Source organism: Danio rerio, chromosome 9 (genome assembly GCF_052040795.2).
Source record: "Danio rerio strain M-AB ecotype USA chromosome 9, GRCz13ab, whole genome shotgun sequence".
NCBI classification, from domain to species: Eukaryota; Metazoa; Chordata; class Actinopteri; order Cypriniformes; family Danionidae; genus Danio; species Danio rerio.
In genome coordinates this window covers 32,711,194-32,732,936 of record NC_141029.1, presented here as the reverse complement: position 1 = coordinate 32,732,936, position 21,743 = coordinate 32,711,194, and the positions used below count along the sequence as shown (strand labels likewise).

Here is a 21,743-nt window from a genome sequence, read left to right as displayed (position 1 = left end):
ACACTAGTTGTTTCTTGACTACTGCATATGGGGATATAGTTATTTTTGCATCTGACATCATTTTGTGGAAGTGTAACGGCATGTGTGAATATCAGATAATGTTAGATCTAATTACCTTCCGTTTGAGCCTCGGTTGTTTTTCAGCTGTGCCAAGCAACAGTGACCTCTACAGGGACTGAAGATGGAAAAGACAGATACACTTTTGACTTCCTGCTGGAAACTCCTTGAAGGGAAGAAAAACAGAGGATCTTGAATAAGAAAAAAAAAAACATATTAAAAAGCTATAAATCACTGTGAATTAATTAAAGGTTAAATAAATATGGTGTAAAAATACTAGGCAGATTGTGATACAAAACAGTAGAGTACATGCAAAGTACAGGACAATAAAAATAAAACAAATGAAGAGTTTAGATGTAAAAATCTCTGAAATTCACTTGATATTTTCTTCTAAAATTAGCATTTTTCTCTGACTCCCATGTGTAGGCTCAGTAATTTAACTTTTATAGTGACGAACAAGTTCTTATTGCCTTTCAAGTGAAATAACTGAACATAAACATAGAAGGCTGATTAAAAAATGCTCATTTTAGGTGAACATTTCCAACAGCATTTACAGGTTTTTGCATTTGAACTCTTCAAATAAAAATAGAAGCCTAATTTATTCCTTTATCAGGTTTTACAGACTTTTTAAGACCATTATGAAGAAAATTCCAGACTTACGCAGGGCTAAAAGCTAAGGATTTTTTTCTAGTTGCATGGTTGGGCCAATAAAAATGATTTTAAGTTGCCTCATTGAAACAATTTTAATTTAGTAATATCTTAACCACATATTTTAAATGTCAAAACAAGCTAAATCTAGTTAAAATCTTTGCAAAACTATAATAAACTAAATGTATGCAAACAAAAGTTATTGTAAGAAAGATAATTACACAATATTGGTAAATAGAGTTAAATATTTAACTATTAGCAAAAGTTTTATTTAGATTAGATTATTTGTTGAGTGGTTGGTATGACTGGGTAACTTTACATAGACGAAAATTAAGACCTGTTAATTATCTAAGACCTACAACTCAATTTCAGTAAATTTAAGACATTATGTTTTGGAAATTTAAGACATTTTAAGACTTTAAGACCCCGCAGACACAGTTTATGTGTTATATTTCCAGTAGTTCATGCTTTTTTTAAATACTGTATGTATTCTGTAATGTTTAAAGTTCATAAAAATAATAAACAAAGATTTTCACAAAATTATATCTAAATTATTGTTGTTTTTTTGTATTTTGTATTATTCATTTTCATAATTAATGTCAATATTATTATTTCATTGGAATTGTTGGTAAAATGTACTAGCAATTTCTTAATAACATATTTTATTTTTGTACATTTATTTGATATATTTTTATAATTTATATTTTTTATTTTATATATTTTTATATTTAGTTTTTTGGATTCTCGGTTTCAAAATACATATTTGTTATTATCAACGAATGTATGAATGTACATGAATGAATTTTACTTCTATTATTATTTTGCATTAATATTTATTGAAGTACCCAAAAGAAAAATTAATTTTATGTTTTTATTCAACTTCTGCAACTCTATAGTAATATAAATTAGATATTTTTGTTTCTATATTTTTACATGTAAATTTTTATATAATTTTTATATTATAATAATATTAACATTTATTTTTGTCAACTAATATAAAGTCGCAATTATTAGCCCCCTTTTGAATAGTTCTAGAGAAAGTCTTATTTGTTTTAGCTGCTAGAATAAAAACAGTTTTTAATTTTTGAAAACCCTTTTAAGGTGAAAATTGTTAGCCTCTATGTATTTTTTCGATACTCTACAGAACAAACCATTGTTGTACAATAACTTGCATAATTACCCTAACCTGCTCAGTTAACCTAATTAACCTAGTTAAGCCTTTAAATGTCACTTTAAGCTGTATAGAAGTGTCTTGAAAAATATCTAGTCAAATATTATTTACGGTCATCATGGCAAAGATAAAATAAATCAGTTATTAGAAATTAGTTATTAAAACTATTATGATTAGAAATGTGTTGGAAAAATCTTCTCTCCGTTAAACAGAAATTGGTAAAAAAAAAATAAACAGGGGGGGGGGGGGGGGGTGGGGGGGGGGGTTAATAATTCCGACTTCAACTTTATATATAGTAAAAATAAAAAAATAAATAATAATAAAAAATAATAAATATATATATAAAGTAATTGTGTTATATAGTATATAAGTAAAAATATTCCATATAATTGTGAAATTTAGTAGCGATACACAGATGCAAAATATGCATAGAATTAAACCTGCAATTACATTCTGTAAATGAATTTGCATTCAAAAATAAATAGTATTTATTACTTATTTCATTGTTTTATTTATCCAAACAGTCCCTAACCATACCCACATCCCACCTCAGCAACAACAAAATAGTTTTTTAATGCAACATTTTTGTGTTTTTATTTATATTGTTGTTTTCTAATGCAAATAAATATTAGATTTTTTTAAATGGTAGAGAATAATAATTACCGCCATCCTATCATCTATTCTATCGTTTAGTACATAATAAACTAAGATGGTTTTATCTGTCCAGTGGTGCAGGAGCTAATCTCCCTGAAGATGAAGTCTTGGACAGGTCCAGGTGTAACGCCAGCAAAACCAGCAAGTGTTGCCAAGACATTTCTCCCTCGCTTCTAAACTTCAGCACAGGAGGACAAAGTGCCTTTCACAGAGAGAGAGAGAGAGACGGGAGAAAAGAGAGGGTGCCAAACAACACTAGCCACAGCCAAAGGGCCGTATCAAGCCGGAGGAATGACTGATGGAAAGATAAGGGACAAACCAAAGAGAGCAGACCAAACAGGAAAAGCAGGCGAGCAGCAAATGGACGGGGTGTAGCCGGAGCGCATGGTGGACGCTCACGTTGCATGGATCTGCTTTTGTTTAGTGCACACAAGAAAAGCACTTTTTTTGTCTAATAAAAAAAACATTCCGGTAACTTTTCTCTTTGTGGTGGATGTAAAAAAAAAACAAAAAAAAAACAACTGAATAGCATTTCTAGGTCTCTGTGATGTTTTATAATCTGTAATCTGAATTGCCGAATGCAGTCATAAAAATGGATTTTACTGTATAAAGTAATGGAATGTGCCCAATTTTAAAAGAATAAATAAAAAATAATACAGTAAACTTAATCAAATCGCATTATTAAAATACAGAAAAGGCTATCACATAACGATCTTAAATAAATTCAGTTGTTTTTACAGTAACATTTATAATCTGTAGGTGATTTTGTCTTTACCTTCCACACACAGTTAGAATTATCTTATCTCTTGAATACTAAAGAAGGTTTTTGAATAAAGCTTTTTAAAGGACTTTTTCAAGATATCTTCTTTTGTGTTCAACAGAAGAAAAAAAACAGGTTTGGAACAAGTGGAAGGAGAGTAAATGAAAACAGAATTTTTAAGTTTTGAGCGAAATATCACTTTAACTTCTTCAAAATACATGCTGTTTTGTTCATTGTTGAAGCATTGGACTGTAAAACCATCAACTTTATCAAATGAAATGAGTGTAGTTAACTCAAAATTTACTGACAGTTAATTCTCATTTGAAAAGAGTTTTGAACTCAGTGTTAAAGATAATGAGTTAATTTTTTACCTCATTACTTCAACTTAAAAGGAGTAAGTTCACAGTACTCATATAGATTCGTTTTTTACTCAAATGGTTTGCTGCAATCGGTTTCCTAAAACGGTTTAAGTTGCCTTAACTAATTGGGTTTTACAGAACTCAAATTGCGGTAACACTTTATAATAAGGTTTATTAGTTAATGCATTTACTAACATGAACTAATCATGAACAACACATGTAAAGCATTTATTAATCATAATTGAACATTTACTAATGCATTATTAACATCGAAGTCCATGCTTGTTAACATTAGTTAATGCACCATGAGTTAACAAACTAACAATTTTCATTAACTAACGTTAACTAACATGAACAAATACAGTAGTAAATATATTGTTCATTATTTGTTCATGTTAGTATATTAAGATTAACTAATGAACCTTATTGTAAAGTGTGACTCAAATTGCTTTGTGTACTTAAATAGATTAAGTTCACAGTACTCATTAGGATTAATTTTTAAACTTAAATGGTTTGTTGCAGTCGATTTACTTGAATGGTTTGAGTTACCATAACTTATTGGGTTTTACAGTGGATGAATACAGATATTAAAATGCTACACATGGGAAATTATACTATATTTACAATAAGTAGAAATGTTTGAGAAATAAATCTCTATATCGATCATTTCTCTATACAGATATACAGTAGATCGTCTCCTACACTAAAATACAAATTTCATTGGATTTACTACATTTAAAGTAGCTGCAAGCGATTTATATGGGCTGAATTTAAACAAACAAATTTAGTTTAACATTGCTAAATTTCATTTGTTTAACAATTGTGCAACGATTGTTTTAGTGTATATTGTAAAATAAAATGTGCTAAACAAATAAAAAAAATTAAATCATGAAAACATTTTAAATACATTAAAAAACACAATATATTTCATAGCGTACCTAAAGACATAATAGTATAAGCTGTAAAATGATCTAAAATTAATATTCAATCATAAAATGTGAAATTGATTATATGACTTTAATTAAAATGAAGCTTTTTGATATATTGAAAACTGGGGAGGGAAATGAAATTGCAGTTTCGGAAAAATATGTTTTTAAATAAGTTGCATCTAGTAAGCAGATCACTCAAGCATAATGAGTACATAACATATTTACTAATAATATTTAAGCAATCAATCTCTGTATCAATCAGATGTATACAGTAGATCCTCTCCTACACTGAAAAAAATATACATTTGATTAACTACATATTTCAGGTAAGTGGTTGCAAACAATTTATTTGGGCTGAATTTAAAGATTTTTGAAGAAATTTAAGATTACTAAATTGATTTTGTTTGTTTAAATTCAGCCCATTTAAATAGTTTACAACAATTTAGCAAAAAAATAATATTTATATGCCAAAATAAAATGTGTTAAAAAACTAATCTTTTAAAACATTTTAAATGGATTAAAAAATACAAAATACATCATAGAGTACCTAAAGACATAATTGTATAAGCTGTAAAATGTCTAAAACAAATATCCAATTATAAATTGTGAGATTGTTTGTGGGGGGAGGGGGAAGGGATATGTTTTTAAGTTGCATCTAGTAAGCAAATTGCTCAAGCATAATGAGTACTTATTTACTAATAATATTTGAGCAATCAATCTCTATATCAATCAGATGTATACAGTAGATCCTATATAGTAAAAAAATGTGCTAAATAAATAAATAATCTAAATTATGAAATATTTTATTCCCTAAATATGTCATTGTTTAAGCTGTAAAATTATCTAAATTTTATATCAAATTGTAAAATGAGAAATTGTTTATTTGACTTTTTTATATTTACAAAACTGAGGGAAAAAATGAAATTGTACAATTTTGTAAAAATATGTGTTAAAATAAGTTGCAACAAGCATTTATCTAGTAAGCAGATTGCTCAAGCATAATGAATAGGTAACCTATTTAAGGTTTAAGCAAGAATGTGGACATATTCTGTGCTGTTTTTTTCCTCTCTGTGCACAAATCTATGTTGTGCCCTATTCCCCACTGCTGCCGAGTTTTCTTTTGCATTCACATTCAGTTCGGCAACATCCAATCCTCCAGAGAGCCAGCATTGTCCTCCTGTGTGTCCCCTGGGTTTGCCATCACAGAGATGCATCTCTCACGCACACAATATAACACCCAGAAGATCTCCTTTTAAACGCTCGCACGCAATTTCAGGAAGATTAATTAAAACGCTATTAAAGCCGCTGCTGATTGTGTTGATTCTCAAAGACTTTGCAAATTATTCCACTTTTACTGAGGCCTTAAACACAACCGTCTCAATAGCCTTTCACTGATTTCGGCCACTGAATAATAAACATCTGTTATGTCATTATGCGCAGGAATAAAAGGGAAAGAGCATTTTGCAGCAGTTGATCTGCGACTGTAGTGTTACGAATGTATGAGCAGTGTGGGTTTATATTGACGTGGCTCAAGTGTTTTCAAAGGCCGTGGTTTGCTCTGCTGGACTTGAATGTGCAGTCTGTGGTGCATAAAGTGAAACATAAGGCCTGGCAATGACGCTTTGTCTAATAGGATACCAAGCCTGAGGCGTTAAGGGAAAAGCATGCATTGTGGATTAAAACAAAGAAAAATAAGAAACAAATTGATAGAAAGGCACACCCAACACCCAAAACAATAATGCATATTATCATTTTATAGCCCCCCCCCCCACCATGTTTTGCAAACTATAGTTAAACTGTTTTTAAAAAAAACAAAACAGTAAATTACTGTTGAAAATATGCAGTAAATCAATTTAGCATTTTTTTTCTAAAATATATTTCTGTCAAAATTTGCCAATTTTACACCACATCTGCTGTATTTGTTGAAAAGCTACTTCGAAATTAACCAAGTGACTTTTTTACTTATACATGGAAAAAAAAACATTATTGTAATCATGTGGGTCACAATACAAAGAAATGTCAAATATTTGAAAATCTATTATACCCACATAAGGTCATCAGAATTGCAAAATGTTGTCCCAACTAGTCAGACACAATTGTCAAGAAAAACAAATATTGTTCCACAATACAGCGCTTAGTGGTTAGTACTGTTACCTCACAGCAAGAAGGTCAATGGTTCAAGTACCGGCTGGGCCAGCAGACATTTCTGAGTTTGCATGTTCTCCCTGTGTTCACATGGGTTTCCTCTGGGTGCTCCAGTTTTCCCCACAAGTCCAAAGACAATCTGGTAAACTAAAATAGCCATAGTGAATGAATGTGTGTGTGAATGAGAAAGTGTATGTGTGTTTTCCAGTACCTGGTTGTGGATGAAAGGGCCACCACTGTGCAAGATAATGGGTGGTTCATTCCACTGCAGCGAGCCCTAATAAATAAAGATAATGAGTGAGTGTTTGCTGATCTATTATTATTTACTTTGGTTGCTGGTTTACTTTTTATATTCCCAACCTTTATATTCATTTTTGGAAAAAGAGAATAGTTTAAGGTGACTTGATCCAATAGTGAATCAGACTTTCCCAAAATTCATGAGAGAGAATCTTCTATGATGATGTGATTCACAAGGATCAAACTTCTCAAATCATGACACACTGAAGAGTCATTTAGGATGACCTCATTTAACAGAATGAATCAAGCTTCCCAAAACTTTATATAAAAGAGAATCATACATGGTAAAACAGAATAAAGCTGTTTTTCTAAACCTTTATAAAATGAACAGTCATTTAGAATTAACTGATTCAATAGAATCAATAGTAGTGTTGGGGTACTCGAACTTGGACTCAAGTCCAATTTTGATTGTCAAAGACTTCACAGACTGAATTTGTACTCACACTTGACTCAGACTTGGACGTTTTGGACTTGGAAAATATCACAAGTATAGTCGAGTCCACATCATCTATAACACAAATAAAGAGATTCAAAATTAATAAACAACAGCATGAAATTATAACAATAATTTAATGAACTCTCTGACTGTGAGAGTTTAAAATATTAATTTAACAGTTTAAACAATTGTTAACTGAAATTTTATTTGATTTATTATTATTATTTATTTATTTTTTATTTATTTATTTTTTTTAAATTTATGACTTAGGAGGCGCCATGGCTAAGTGCTTAGAACTGTTGCCTCACAGCAAAAAGGTCATTGGTTCGAGTCCCAGCTGGGCCAGGAATGTTTCTCTGTGGAGCTTGCGTGTTTCCCCGTGTTGGCGTGGGTTTTCTCTGGGTGCTCTGGTTTCCCCCACAGTCCAAAGACATGCGGTACAGGTGAATTGGGTAAACAAAATTGGCCGTAGTGTATGAATGTGTGTGTGATTGAGTGTGTATGGGTGTTTCCTAGAACTGAGTTATCGCTAGAAGCATAAAACACATGCTGGACTAGTTGGTGGTTCATTCTGCTGTGGCAATCCCTGATAAATAAAGGACTAAGCCGAAAGAAAATGAATAAATGAATAAGTTTCATGACTTTCTGGACTCAGCCAAACTCGACTCAGATGTTAAGGACTCGGTCTCAAGTCCGACTCGACCCCTTTTGGACTCGGACTTGACTCAACTAGTTAAGGACTTGGTCTTGACTTGGACTCGACAAAGGCTTTCCAGAATTTACATGAGAGAATAATTTAGGATCAGTATTAGTTGAAATACAATAATATACAAATTACTGTAAATATATTTAGAATTAAGCCAATTCACTAGAATCTAGCAGACCTTACATGACTTCATATGAGAGGGAATCATTTAGAATTAATTGATTTAGTAGGATCAATCTGACATTCTGAATTCTATATACAGTACAGTAATTCAGAAAAAAAAGACATCAATTTCACCATGCCTGTAAAAACAGCGAAACTATACACATACAATCTAAAAAAAAGGTTGTTACTTGAAAATCACCAGGATTTGACACCTAAACACCCCATTAAGATGTATTAAAATGAAGTTATCTAAGCAGCATCTCTATTCTTAGTTCTATTTTCATTCACTTTCCAATCCATCACCGCTCTGCATCTAGCCGCTTTAAGGCATTAATGCTTTAATATTTATTATTTTTGTAAAGACTCAATAAAGAGCAGCCAAACGTATGTACCAGTAAGTGAAACCATCTTCACAGTTGCATTATTACCACGCTCGCGTATCATTCTGCAGTAGATTTAACCAGTTGTGTGATGCAAATACGCTCAAAAGTCTGGTTACCCCAACAAAACTCTCCCCTAGGACCCTGAAACTCCAAGTTCAGTCTCATTTCCCACTCGGCGCTCGACAGCGGCGAGTCTTCAGCTCTCTGATCTTCTCTAGACAAAATGAGACGCAGCAGCTCGAACAGAGGGAGCCCGGCAAACGCTATTCCCTGCGCTACTTGAATAGATAATGCTTCTCTTTACTTTCTTTATTCCTTCAAAAAAAATGCATCAGAGGGCAAATATTAATTCTCGCTGTCACACGGCAAAGCAAGGGGAGCGCGACGCACTCGGCATACCAGCCTGTGTTTTAGCATGATTAAGGCCCACATAAAGGCCTTTCGTGGGCTGCTTTGAACCCTGCCACTGAATTCTTTTTGATTTCTGTGCATATTCAAACTTATTCCCCCGCACTGCTGGAGGCTGATCCTGAAAGACAATGTTAATGAAACATATAACAGGTAAAGACAATGGGATTAGCGCGGTACTAACATAGAGCATCTCCATCCTCACAGACAGGTCCGTTCTTCCCCCTTCCTTACAATCATGATTCTTCTTTCAACACTAGAACCATTTTTTTTTCATACAAAACAAATTTTCAATAAAATATTAAAGTCTTTCAGACACTTCCAGTTGCATTCCAAATGACAACACTGTGCACTTATACTTGTACACTTATGCGCCATGTTTGAGTTTAGTGTCATCCCGAATGGAACACTAATGTTATTTTTTACTAACCAGAAATTCAAACCAATTCCATAATGATGTTTAAAAGCCGCTAATTTTGTAAAATAAATGACTATTCATTCATTTTCCTCTGGCTTAGTCTCTATTTCAGAGGTCGCCACAGTGGAATGAACTGCCAACTATTCCAGCATATGCGTTTTTTACGCAGCGGATGCCCTTCCAGCCGCAACCCAGTATTAAGAAACACCCATTCACACTCATTCACAAACACACTCATACACTACGGCCAATTTAGTTTATCCAATTCACCAATAACGCATGTCTTTAGACTGTGAGGGAAACCAGAGCACCCGGAGGAAACCTACGAGAACACGGGGAGAACATGCAAACCCCACACAGAAATGCCAACTGGCCCAGCTGGGACTCAAACCAGTGACTTTCTTGATGTGAGGCGACTGTGCTAACCACTGAGCCACCATCCTGCCGAAATAAATGACTAACAAGTAATAATTTGACAGATAGTACAACTGCATTCACAATCAGAAGGCTATATATATAAAAAAGATAAAAAACTATGAATATATATATATATATATATATATATATATATATATATATATATATATATATATATATATATATATATATATATAAAAAACTCTATGAATTCATATGATTTTATACTGATAAGTAATTACGGTAACACTTTATAATAACTACACACTATAAATCATTTATTAAGCATTAGCAAATAGTGAATTCATTATCCGTTAAGCATTAACTCTACATTAATAAACGTTAGTAAACAGTTTATAACTGCAGCTCTAAATGCTTTATTCTTGACTTATAACCACAATTAAAATGTGCTTAATAATTTTTTTTTCATACTTAGTAAATGATTAATTTTTCATTACTAAATTAAGTATCACATTATTTACAAACCAGTTGTATTTAAGAGTAGTTGAGGGTTTTTAGGATCATTCAGAATGAGTTAGTAAATGATTAATTAACTATTGAAATTAACGTTTATATGTCTTATTATTCAGGCATATCTTAACGGTTACTATGTATGTTAATAAATGCTTTATTAACTCAACTTCATCTAGTTTTGTGACCTAATCTAAAGTGAGGACTATTTATGCTTTAAAAATCCTTTATAAATGACAAAAAAGGCTCAGTTAAATTCTAAACAGAAAAAAAGACATTATTCACTCCTATTCAATTAAAGATACACAAATGAAACTGTACTTTAAATGAAAAATAAATCTTTGCAACCTGATCTAAAATAAAATCACTGTAGAGTTTAAACATTACATTTTATTACGTTGTTTAATTATTATATTGTTGTTTTATCCAGTTTTGTTGTATTTTGACACTCCTGTTATTCAGCAATGTTTAAACTTTACAGTAATTTTACATTTTAGAAAAGATTGCAAATATTATAGTTCATTTGATTCTGAGCCTTTATTTGTCATTTATAAGGAATTTATAAAGCATGAATAGTCCTCACTTTAGATTAGGTCACAAAACTGCATGAAGTTGAGTTAATAAAGCATTTATTAACACATTAGTTGACTATTAGTATATGCCTGAATAATAAGACATAAACGCTGATTTCAATAGTTTAAGAATCATTTACTAACTCTTTCTGAATGATCCTAAAAACCCTCAACTACTCTTAAATACAACTGGTTTGTAAATAATGCGATACTTAATTTAGTAATGAAAAATTAATAATTTACTAAGTATGAAAATACAATTATTAAGCACATTATATAGGTGCTTATAAGTCAAGAATACAGCATTTGTGGCTGCAGTTATAAACTGCTTACTAACGTTTATTAATGTAGAGTTAATGCTTAACGGATAATGAATTCACTATTTGCTAATGCTTAATAAATTATTTATAATGTGTAGTTATTATAAAGCGTTACCGTAATTTTAATAGGCAATCTACCCCTCATAGGTGTAAATGGTAGGCAATTGCTACAAATGGGATTGTAGCGGACCAGGGTTGATCCGTGATTCGTACGGATCACAACCCACAGTTCGGAACTCACATGACCCGCGGATTAATAACTTTCTGAACTAATAATTGCAGAGCGATTGCCTCCCGTGTCATTCAAATCATGTGTATGAAAGCAATTTGGCTTCCTCATAAAATATAATGATGAGGGAAAAAGTTGTGGTGGGACACACAAGTTGTTTAGCCTGCATTAATGCATTCATTGTAAAGCTGGACAATTTAAACAATAAAAGATCATTATCTCAATTCAAACTCTTGCAACAAGAATGCTAAATTATTTGCATTTGTTTATTAATCCTTCAAACCCCTGCATTCAAATCTGCGTTTGATCAGGAAAGATTTGTTTTTACACTTTTTTAGTTAGTTAGAAACAATTAAATAACACAGAAGTACTGGGAGAACAGTTTATAGTTCAGATATAAACACTGATGTTTATGGTAAAGATTAAAATCACAGCTTAATGAAACTTGATGCAGGTGAATGTTGTAGCAATTACATTGTTTAACCAATGGGTGGCGACAAACAACCATCAAAACTGTGTCACTGAATAAGTTTTCAAAAATGATCCACCTATAATGAAACAAAGTTTTATGTGTGTGTCGTTAAATCATTCATTGAAAATAAATATGTTATGTTGTACAAGATGTTGGATTTCTATATTTAGCATTATCAGCAACAGTAGCAAAGATCATTTTTCAAATTGAATATTTTCCTTTATTTCATCTGGTTCTTTCTTGATTTTTATTTTTATTAAAACAACAGGTTCTAAATTATGTTTTTCAACAGGTTGAAAATGATGTTTGTCTCCTCCCTTTTTGCTGATCCAAAAAATGGTCCGATCGGTAACTCAAAACAGTAGTGTGATCCGAACCGCGAGATTTGTGATCCATTACACTACTAGATTGTACAAATAATACTGTACAAAAAAAAAGTTACGAATTTCATTAAGTACTCAGGCTAAAATTTAATTTAATTTTTTTTCATGATTCTAGACATTACTTTGCAGTGACATATATCATTTTTGGCTGTATCAATCAGTAGTCATTTGGATTCATATATTTTACCCGTTAGCATTTAAGGTATTCATCGACCACTGGTGGTTCTAGACTTAAAAAATGCCAATAGTTGTGATTGCTTAAAGCTCGATCTTTGGGCTCCACAAAGATGTGCGTGGAAAGAATCACATCAAGGAATGACATTGACAGAGGAAGTGCTGACTCGCATCAGTGTTTGTCTTTTGATGTGAGAGATCAAATCAATGTACACACTCTCGTCGAACAGCATGCTGGGGAGGGGGAAGATGAGGATTAGCATTTCGCAGCCCTGAGTGTCGAAGGTGCCTGCTTGCCTTAAATCATTAGCATTTACTTCTGCCTGTGCAAAATAATCAGTTTTTACCAGAATTTTCTTGCAGAGCGAAAGATCCTTTTTGCTTCCTCAATTATTAAGTGGCTACATGGGAAATAGGGAAACATTAGCAGGTGTGTAAAAATTTTAAAAGATTAAGTGCTTCAAAAGAGTCACCCAGGGGAGAAAACAGGAACGTGAAACTGCTTTGGCAGAAAGCAGGCAGTGAAACAAACGCTCGAGCAGAAAATGGTTATAGGAGACACACTGCCAAGAGTTAAGTGCATTTCTGAAGTTAAAGCAGTATAAATAGAGAGATACGAGAAGGGTCCAAAATCAAGAGTGGTTTGAGAAGAAACAACTCGATTCAAACCCTGCAATGTACTGCAAATACACATTGTGCTCAAAGGATGGCCAATATCACCCACTTACTGTATTCCCAAAACAGTGCCTCAGTTATGCGCTGTTCTGGAGTTATGCAAGTTAGTATTATTTGGAAAATTAAGCAACAGGGGCTTATTGTTGAAACACAAAATACATTTGAACAAATTATTTATACGCTGCTGAAAAGCCTATTAATTTGTTTGTATTCTTCTCATTTTCCAGTTTAAGATCGTCCAAGAAGATGATACATTTAATTATGAACTTTAATTATTAAATGGCACATATTTTACCCTTTTTTCAAGACTTAAGATAAGTCTTTTGTGTCTCCAGAACACCCACCAGATTATTTATTATATCTGTCAGAACATTAGAATTTTCTGCTCTAAATACTAGCTGACTTTGTGGCCTGTGCCTTTAATGCTAGTTCTCCCTGCCCACCGTTCCCATGTGCCAGTGAGAGTATGCCTCAATCTCTGCCTCAGCTGCGCCAGATAAACAGCACAGTGACTGACATGAAGGAAGCAGATTTTATGTAATGTTTGTGAGCACACAGCACACGCGCTTAACTTTGCACTGTTTTTGCACACAAATGTGACAGGATACAGGTTAACATACACTGCAGTATGGGTATAAGTTATGTTATTGTACAAAATAAACCTGATTTAACACCCACAAACCAGGATTGAAGCGTCTTCTTCTAAAATTGTACAGACATGCAGCTGTGGTGATAAAGACGGTAAAATCACTGTAATTCATTACAAACATGCACTGTTTTAAAAACGCTTTAAACTTGTAAAACTCGTTCTTGGTCAAATTTGATGATTGATGATAGCTGAACAGATCTTTTAACCCCAGTTGCTTTGCGCATGTCCTGTGTTGATGTTATTATACACGTTACTACGAAGACATGTCAATCAATTCTGTGGATGGAGAAACTGCACTCCTACGTCTTGTTGCGGTGCGCCTCAAAATAATAATTTGGATAATAATAACTTGGATCTAATTTAACTTCAGGAAATTTTTAAAAAGAGACTTCTTGCCTTTATATCACTCCAATATGACGGTGGACACACTATACCTACACACATACCTTCAAACAGCTTACAAAAGATGATTTTCATCATAGGTGCCATTTAAGTCTTGTTTTCAGAAAAAAAAAACACTAAATTAGGAGCTTTTAATGCATATAAAAGAGTAAATATATCCCAATGGTCAACAAACAAACATTAAAAAGCAAAATACGTTTTTTTGTTTCTTTGTTTTTTAACCACATCAGCGGCTTTTTTCATGCGTTTTTTAAATTTACAATGTTTTTGGCATCGCTTTTAGTCACTTATTTATTTAATTTTTTATTATAAAACAAGGCAATGCATCTACTTTAATTTTGCTTGTCAGATAACTATTATTTGATTTTTGAATATGTATATATCTGTGCTGAGGTAAAATACTGAGGTAAAAGTAAAGATAATCTATCATTTTATGTACATGATTATTTGTAGATAATTTATATATTCTAAATTATTTAATATGAATGGAAGTGGAGTTGGTGAGGCCCACAGGGGGTGCTCAACTTGTGGTCTGATAGCAAGTCCTGCAGTCCTATGTGAGTCCTGTCAGTGGGCGCCGTCTTTCGGATAAGACGTTAAACAGAGGTCCTCACTATCTGTGGTCATTAAAAATCCCATGGCACTTCTTGTAAAAGAGTAGGGGTGTAACCCCGGTGTCCAGGCCAAAGTCCCTCAATCGGCCCTTATGATGACGGCCTCCCAATCATCCCAATGTACCAAATTGGCTCTATCACTGTCTCTCCACTCCACCAATAGCTGGTATGTGATGAGCGCACTGGTGTCGTCCTGTGGATGCTGCACACTGGTGGTGGTGTGGAGAGACCCCCCTCATGATTGTAAAGCGCTTTGGTGTATAGCCATACACAATAAATGGACTATATAAATACACATTACATTACATAAAATTGTATAATACATTCCTAAATATATACATATTATCTGAAATCTTACATCACACAAATAATTATATATTGTTTCTTTACTATTACATAAAAAACACAATTTTTATACCGAAGTTGATATTTAGCCGCACCATATTGGTGTTTTGTCACATCTAGTTTTATTATGGTGGATCCTTAGCCCAACGCTCAACCCCCAATCTGGCGGACCAGGACATACACACAGTTTAGCTTACCCAATTCACCTACATGTCTTTGGACAGTGGGGGAAACCGGAGCATGAAAACTTCACACAGAAATGTCAACTGATCCAGCCAGGGTTTGAACTAGCGACCTTCTTGCTGTGAAGCAACAGCGCTAATAAAATATTATACACCCAGTAATTCAATTGTCAATTAGTCATGTAATGTATATGAAAATGACAGATCTTAAGCAAAATAAAGGAAATAAACCTCAACAGGATGATCTTGTGTTATCTTAAGTGGGTTTATTAAGCAATAACTTCCCAGCTAATGTGTATTATTGTTATATGAACTACTTTCATACTTCTCTCAAGTACAGAAGTACTAATCCTCACAGGCGGCTAATGGATGTATCAGAGTGTGTGTGACACAGCACAGAGTTGCAAAGAGTTGTGCAGAAGTGACTTTGCGGTTAAGACTGTTGCGTTTTTCCTCACTATTTGAATTCAGAGGGCTCGCTCGCAACTCCACGCTAATGATCAAAGTTGAGAGAGGAAAAATCTCCTGAGTGTAAGTTATGAGGATGAGACGAGCAGAGGAAAATGCTTTGCTACCCGGCTTTGAACACTTTTACACTTTCCAATAAGCTTTGTTTTTTAATTGGCTGAAATTAATCTTAGGGATGTAGATGCCTGATTTGCATTCATTAAAACTCAACCAAAGAAGTCATGCTTAATTCCAATCAAATTTGCTTAATTATGCATGGCGAGAGAATCCCAAATGAGCTGCGGATTTTTGTTAGCTTTTCTTTTTTTTTTTTTTCTATAGCAAATAAAAAGCTTTTTTTTTTCTTTTTGTTTCCTATGGCAAATAAAATGTAATGAAGCTGTCTCTTTGTGTTCTGCTGAACGTTGAGGAGCTGGTCTGCGGCACCTTGAGTCTTTGTTGAAAAACAATATTATGGCTAAAGTAATTATAGGAATCTGCATTTTTCATTGTTAATTGTGGATGTCAGCATCATTAATTTTAATTTACAGCGGGCAATAAAATTAAGAATACTTTGTGCTGATGTTTTAAATCATGCCAGCGAAGGCGATGCATTATGCAACTTAAATTTCAAGAAGATATTGATTAGGGCAGATAGCCTTTTCTATGAATCTTAAACAGGCAGATGCAAGATAAAGCCTGAGGTATCACTTTCAGTGGCTGTCACTGGAAAAGGACATCCATAGTCACTCTGATGCTTCTTTGGCAGTGAAAAATAAGTGATGGGAAGGAATCGAAGAATAAATATGCAGCAGAAATAAACAGGGACGTGTGCTATATTCTGTAAATTGATGTAAGCAACACTTTGAGTGTGACTCTTAGATTTATAATGGCAAAAGCAATGTTGCAATATGCATAGTGAACATTTTTACGCTATTAAATCTCTGAAATAAGTCATAAGAAAAGAAAATATAGCGGTGGCTTTGAGGAAGCACGTCACATGTTAAAATATTTCTATCAGTGGTGTATTTGTTTCAGCCAGACTCCCATCCATATGTCCAACAATTTACTTTTTTTGCTACAAAATATGTGCGACTGGCAGCGTAACAAGAGCACTTTGGACTGTCTCTATTGTGCGGGACAACACAATGTGCTTGCACCAACACCATTTGATTAATAGCCTCTTTTCTTCTTTGGTGTACAGGATACATCCAGCTGCAAGAAGCTTTGCAGCATTGTACTTAGAAAACAAAAGAAGAATAAAATTGATCTTTCTGGAAACAGAAATCAATGAATAGTCATTTCCTGTTTCATGAATGCTATAAGAATTGTCGGTGATACTTATTTAGTTTACATATCAATTCTCACTATGAACAAGTGCCTGCCTATTAAGATATTGGCTGTTTTTGATATTATTGTCCTACCAAACACCAAAACCTAACTAAATTAATATCTGTTGATAAGCTGCAATTTGAGAGTTTACTGAGGATATAATCGTAGTTGATGGTTTATTTCTAGTAGGAATTGCACCAAAAAATAAAGTGAGGTCAAATTGACATATTTACTTTAAAGGGTATGATGAAAATCATGTTTTGTAAGCTGTTTGGACAGAACTGTCATATTGGAGTGATATAAACCCATCAAGTCTCTTTTTTTTAATTTCCTGATGTTAAAATAGGACCCAGATCCCACTGATTTTGAGGCCCAGCTCAACGTAATGTAAGAGTGCGGTTTTTTACCCTCCCGCGGAATTGATCAACAAACACCATATTTCTATAACAACATGTCAACACATGTCCACAGAAATTTTTTTTGCGAATAAGTGTTTTTTTTTTTTTCGAGAGGAGCACATGCTTATGATTGAACACAGCTGGTCAAGCATTAGCCAATTTATAATTTACCAATCAGATGATTCCTTAGTCACCATAAATACCCTAAGCTACATAGCACAGCCATCTTTGTTTTAAAGAATCCCCCCTTCCACCCGTTCCTCCTCCTTTCTTAGATGGGTGGCACGGTGGCCCAGTGGTTAGCACTGTCGCCTCAAAGCAAGTTTAAATGTTTACATGTTCTCCCCGTGCTCACGTGGGTTTCCCCAGGGCCCCCTGATTCCCTCCCACCGTCTAAAAACATACAACTTAAGTCAGTTGACTAAATCCAAACCGGCATCATAGACGTGCTCCTAGTAAAAAGTTATATCTTAAGAGCAATCCCATCTATTCATTAGCTACTACAGCAGGGGAGTTTTCGAGATCTACCTGAGCTCAGATTTTCCTCTCGCCCTGCAATGGGAGGGAGCCCTGGGCTCGAGGACCTTATAGGCTCTTGGCTCTCTCCCGGGACAGCATGCCAAACACGCTTAATAATAAATTATCAGCTAAGTGCGAACTCTTAAAACTGAGATTAAAATATCTGTTCCAACTCTGTGATTTCTATAAGTTTTCTAAGTTTTTAAAACAGAGCCTGTTTGTAATAAAGTCTGTAAAATTGTCAAGTCTAGATAGGATATGCAGCCGGCCGGAAGTGCGATTTGCACATCAGAATAGCAGCATATTTTAGGGCACTGTATAACAATACTTTTTACAGTTCTGTGACGGTTGGGTTTAGGGTTGGGGTGGGGGTGAGTGTTAAATAATACAACTTATCGGGTAATTTATTAGATAGTATAAATAATACTCAGTACAACTACTGTCTTTACGTTATTGTGACGGTTGGGTTTATGGTTGGTCTGGCGGTAGAAGTTAATCAAATACAATTAATCGGAAAGTTAATAAAAAATCTAAATAATTCTCGTAAACTTCTAGCCACAACCGTATCCGATCTAGCAACAACCCAGTAAAATCGCTATGTAATTCCATACCGCTACAATCACCTCAGCCGCATGGTGTCTGTAAACACACATATATATGCGTGCATGCATGCGTGAGTGTGTGCGTGTGTGTGTGTAAACTGCAATGGCATTTGCGTGAGACTCATTTCAGAAAGGCCACAAATACAAAAAAAAAACTTACTTGGTATGTTTGACTAATTAGCAGAATTTCTGCTTCATCCATGTCTATCTTTATCACTGACAGCTGTTTATCTAACGTAACACATGAGAAGCAGATAAGCACTTGGGGGCGGTAGGCAGGAAGAAGCAGCTCATTTAGATTTAAAGGCACAGGCTACAAAAACAGCCGTAGTCAAGACAGCAAAATGGACAGATTCTGGAGGCTATAAATTATATGATGAGTATTTTGAAATAAAACTTTACAGACACATTTTAGAGACACTATTATCTAGAGACACTTACATCTTGTAAAAAGGGTAAAATAGGTTCCCTTTAAAAATGGCAAGGGCACGATGGTTATTTAGGTTTTATTATGCCTCAAGACATTGCACTTTCAATCAGAACGTTTATATTTCAAACTACACAAATAGATAAATGTTAAAAGGGCAAAAAAATAAAATAAAAAATGGACAGAAAGAGAACCGAATATTATTTTTTCACCCTCACCATTCACTTTTTTCCCCTCTGTAATTTGATGAAAATTGTTTAAAGCAACATTGGGCCAATTTACATATATTTTTTATTATGATGAAAATTGCAATCAAATAGGATATATATATATATATATATATATATATATATATATATATATATATATATATATATATATATATATATATATATATATATATATATATATATATATGTATGTATATATATATATGTATATATATATATATATATATATATGTATATATATATATATATATATATATATATATATATATGTATATATATATATATATATATATATATATATATATATATATATATATATATATATATATATATATATATATATGTAATCTTATTTGAACTACTAGGTGTTGACTTGCATTATATGAGAAGCCAAGCATCATGGTTTTAGCTAAAAATATTCATTAAAGTTCAACTGAAGAAAAAAAAACACCTACAATCTTGGATGGCCCACGTGTGAGTAAATCAATAGCAAATGTTCATTTTTCGGGTGAACTATCACTTTAAGAAAGCAAGATATGAAATTGTCAGATTTCTTTTTTTTTCTTCTATGGAAACAAAAATATTACTGCCAAGGAATAAAAAAAACACATCACAGCCAAGCATGGTTATAATTGCCATGTTTGTGGTCTCCGGTTAGATTTATGTCTAGAAAGATTTGCCTGTGTCTGTTCTGCATACAGGACTATTATTTCTTGGGGGTGATTGTGTTGCTATCACAAAAGCTTCTGTGCTCGATTGTTCTGTTTGGAAGTTGGAGGGCTGCCCGTGGCCTTTTTTTATTACTCAGGCAACTCCAACTATCAGCTCCATTTTCCTCTTCCTGCTTTTTTCCTGTCAGACACTGAGACAAGTCACTCCAATGTAACAATGAGGGTGATTTCATTTGACTTATCACACACAGTAACTGCTAAACCAGCTGCCCGGACTTTGATCCGATGCACTTCCTGCAATGGGCTTCCTACAACAGACGGTAAACAGGCTAAAAGTATGCGGCCATTACTTCTAAGCAGCACAAACATTTCAGATTGATTATTTTACCTGTTGCCTGTGTCCCACTGGAGATAAAAGAAAGCAGGCCTGCTGTAACAGCGCTCTAACCTTCGCGTTTCCCCAATGCAAATCTTCAGACAATGGTGTTAATTCAGCCATGTGATCGCTGAATACCGCAAAGGCATTAGCACAGGAAGCCATACGGACGTGTAGCATTAGCACACTTCTGAGGGGAAAAAATAGCCCAAACGGTTTGGGAAATGCCCTTTTATTCATACCACTGTCCTTCGTTTTCCCGAAGGTTAACACGTAGCCATTACTTCCATTGTATTGCGAATGAGAGAAAATAAGTCACACGCGCTCTTAAGGGATTTTCCTTTCTCCATTAACCATTCTTTCTTTTTCTTTTTTTCCACAAGAGGTTAAATCACTGACATCGCTTTAGGCTTTCTGGTCAACACGGTTGAATATAAAAGACTGGCGATTAATTCAGCAATCTGTGACATCATTGTGTGAATAATTCATTGCGAAGGCCAGATAAGAAATGATCTGTGTGGAAATTAATAGCGCTTATTTAATAACATTCTCTCCGACGGATACTCCGCGCTGCACTACGGCGCTGGAGTTGCTGAGAAGAGAGGGTTCAAAAATCAAGGCGCATGATTCATTCGCACTCCTCTGGTAGTTGAGTTTGATGGATCATTCTTAAAAGCGTCGTCGCTAATCTTCGGCTCCTCTTTTTTAGGTTATTCACAGATCAGTGAGTTTTCCGGCTAATCCGGGTTTTGATGCTCCCCTGTCTGTGTACATGGTATTCATCATATCTTGACAAGAGGAGTCCTTCAGACAACAAATAACCTTCAGCGAGGGGACGTGAGCGGTAGATGTGCGCTTATTTTGGATATGTATCACAGAAGGAGTAAGAACACAGCGGGAGATGAATGGTGTCCTTGTTGGCAGTGGGAATGGACCCGTTTTTCGGTTCCTCTGGATAATCATTCTGAACCCTAGCCATGCCTTGGACAACTTAATCAGACAGGCTACTACCTGTAAAGTGGCTGGGCTGATTTGATTGCCATTTTTATTGGATCCCCCGCCTATAAATCAAAGCAATGGGGCCGGTTCTACAGACATGACCACTCGTCATTCGCTAGCAGCCTTGGAAACATTGTTGCGGGAGTTGTGTGACTGTCAGTGGGGGTAAATCAGACTTTGGAAATTTTGCCCCTTCTCCAGAAGAGCGTTATGGTTAGAGTAAATCATCTTGAAAATTGATGTCACTTTGCCAAAGTGGTTCACCTATCCCTCGATGAGGCTCTGTCATTCCGCGTCAATG

The 21,743-nt window shown here is 34.1% G+C and overlaps 1 protein-coding gene across 15 annotated transcripts in view; it reads right to left on the bottom strand.

Annotated features, from left to right (window-relative positions):
• The window catches only part of dachd (dachshund d), a 245,459-nt gene that overhangs the window by 196,735 nt on the left and 26,981 nt on the right, over positions 1 to 21,743 (bottom strand). For 7 of the 15 annotated variants that reach the window (XM_087267117.1, XM_087267115.1, XM_087267126.1 and 4 more), the window contains exons 3-6: positions 7,464 to 7,528; positions 6,935 to 7,000; positions 6,733 to 6,870; positions 116 to 223 (exon numbers count right to left, since the gene is read on the bottom strand). The gene's annotated coding sequence lies outside the window, so the exon portion shown is untranslated. The remainder of the gene's footprint in view (positions 1 to 115; positions 224 to 6,732; positions 6,871 to 6,934; positions 7,001 to 7,463; positions 7,529 to 21,743) is intronic. The other 8 variants (XM_087267112.1, XM_087267122.1, XM_087267118.1 and 5 more) reach the window with 2 other exon arrangements.